The 2,805-nt window shown below is 37.8% G+C and overlaps 1 pseudogene; it reads right to left on the reverse strand.

Moving 5' to 3' along the window:
• Window positions 1-2,188: 2,188 nt before the first annotated feature.
• LOC126016846 (uncharacterized) lies at window positions 2,189-2,382 on the reverse strand (annotated as a pseudogene).
• Between the last annotated feature and the right edge of the window lie 423 nt (window positions 2,383-2,805).

The raw sequence follows: 2,805 nt of genomic DNA on the forward strand, positions 1-2,805 counted from the left end.
GTCATGAAATTTTCCTATACATGGATGTACACGGAATCTATTATGCTGAGTGAAATAAGTCAGAGAGAGAGAGAGAGAGAGAGAGAAACGCAGAATGGTCTCACTCATCTATGGGTTTTAAGAAAAATGAAAGACATTCTTGCAATAATAATTTTCAGACACAAAAGAGAAAAGAGCTCACCTCAGGAAGCTCACCACAAAGAGTGATGAGTTTAGTTAGAGAAATAACTACATTTTGAACTGTCCTAATAATGAGAATGTATGAGGGAAATGGAAAGCCTGTCTAGAGTACAGGTGGGGGTCGGGTGGGGAGGAGGGAGATTTGGGACATTGCTGATGGGAACGTTGCACTGGTGATGGGTGGTGTTCTTTACATGACTGAAACCCAAACACAATCATGTATGTAATCAACGTGTTTAAATAAAATATATAAAAGAATTAAAAAATAAAAAATAAGCTACTATTAAAAAAAGAAAACAAGATAAATAAAATTTTAGACTAAAAATTACTTCTCACTCATTTTCTTAATTTTTAAAACAACAGTTTTAATCAGTAAGTGCTACAGAACTGATGTCTCCCTGATATAAATAATGCCACGAATGGAGAATTTTCTATTAGAGTAACTAAATATCCCAGGGCTGAGACTTCCATACAAACTTCCATACAAATTCTCCGTATCAAATTATTTTAAGTAAAATTTCTATATTGTAAAAGAAACCCATGTTCTTGACTGTTATTCCACAAACCTCTAATATATAATATATAATTTAAAATATGATGATCCTGTCTTTTTAAAAATAAAATAATTATTTTATTTAAGTACCATGGTTACAAATTGTTCATGGTTGCATTTCAGTCAATGTACATCTCCCTTCACCAGTACATACTTTTTGTCCCCAGTATCCTTCCTACCCTCCCACTTACCTGCCTCTGGGAAGACATTTCACCTCTCTCTCTCTCTCTCTCTCTCTCTCTCTCTCTCTCTCTCTCTCTCTCTCTCTCTCTCTCTCTCCCTTTTTCCTTTTCTGACACTGATTTGCACTATTGTTAATGAAGGGGCACTTTATCTTCTTTCAGCACCCCATTTTTGTCCAGAGTGATCAGTTCCAACTATTATGGTCATAGTGGTCCCTTCTCTACCCTAACTGCAATTTTGATTCTCTGTCGCATGCTTCCTGCTATGGACTGATCCTCCTGACACTCATCTCTCTTGTCTCAGGATATTATTATTATGCTGTTTTTTTTATTTTTCTTATATCCCACAAATGAGTGATACTGATGATCCGGTATTATCCCTACAGCATTCTCTTCTTCAGTGTATGTATTACTGATCTGAAATTTATCTAACTGAGGAGAAATCTGTCATGTATGTCTTCTTGATAGGGATTGCTGCTCTAGAACATTTCACTGATCCTCTCTAGGACTGTGTTTCAGTAGTTCCCAATCAGCTCAGCTTTTCTTCATCTTGGGCCATAGTCAGTCACAATCATGATCATCATGGTCACAGCCATGTGTGTACTCATGAATGAGAGATGAGAGTCCTATATTCTGTACCTTGTCACTGTGAGATATATATGGAAGTCATAGAAACAAACCACAGACCTTCCTCTCCCTTCATCCCTAGCAACATGAACAACATGGATGCCCACACATTCACTATATATATAGGACTGCCTGGTTATGCCTTTTTTCCCAAGAGTACAAGAGTAAGATCCCTACCTGTTTCTGTGTCTGTCTGGAATAGTGAATGGGGAAAGAGAGGCAAGTTGTGCTTCCTCTTCTCTATTGCTGTTGTTCATGTTCTCTGTGTTTTATCATTACCTGGCTTCTTTTTATGTGCTGTTATTTCTCACCAGTCATTCTATCTTTTATTCTCAACTGGATATTTTTTAAGGTGTGTCAGATGAAAATGATTAGATTTATTTTATTTTTATTTTACTTTTCTTTGGTGGTTACACCAGGGATTACTCCTGGCTCTGCACTCAGTGGTCACTCTTGGTGAATGTTGGACCTAACCTGGGACTGCCATGTCCAAATCAAGTGCCTATCCATTGTGCTATCTCTCCAGTCCCAATTTTAGATTAACTAATTTATCTGCCACTCTTTTTTCACTCTGACAGATAAACTATGAAGTCTTTATTTTAGTCTTTCTGGCCAGAAAATCTTTTTTTTTTCTCAAAAATTGTTTACTACATCCTCTCCCTCTACCCTTTTCAGAGAAAAGGGAGAACGATCATCAATGGCCAAAGGCAGTCACAGAAGCAACACCTAGGGCTGGCTTCACACTCAGGAGAGGACGCTCTGACTCCTCCTCGTGGCTTCCGGTGCTCTACAAGATTAGAGAAACTTCTCTAGTCACATACTGTAGAAAATCTTAAACTGGCTCAGGCATAAAAATAAATTAATAATATGCATGTGAGCTTTCATTATAGGCAAGGCTCAGTTCTGAGAGCTTCAAATATAGCTGTTCATTTAATGTTTTATTTAATTTAATTTAATTTTAATTTTGGTTTTTGGGCCACACCCGGAGTGCTCAGGTGTTACTCCTGGCTCTATGCTCAGAAGTTACTCCTGGCAGGCTCAGGGAACCATACAGGATGATGGGGATAGAACCCAGATCTGTCCTGAGTTAGTCATTTGCAAGGCAAATGCCCTACCGCTGTACTATCACTCTGGCTCCTGTTCATTTAATTTTAAAACAAACTAGGTACCACTGATTCATGCTCATTTTGTAAAGGAAAAAGTGAGCTTTAGAGAGTACAAATATTTGTATCAGATCACCAGCTCAGTAATATCAGCTGTGGG

This window comes from Suncus etruscus, chromosome 8 (genome assembly GCF_024139225.1).
Source record: "Suncus etruscus isolate mSunEtr1 chromosome 8, mSunEtr1.pri.cur, whole genome shotgun sequence".
Classification (NCBI taxonomy): Eukaryota; Metazoa; Chordata; class Mammalia; order Eulipotyphla; family Soricidae; genus Suncus; species Suncus etruscus.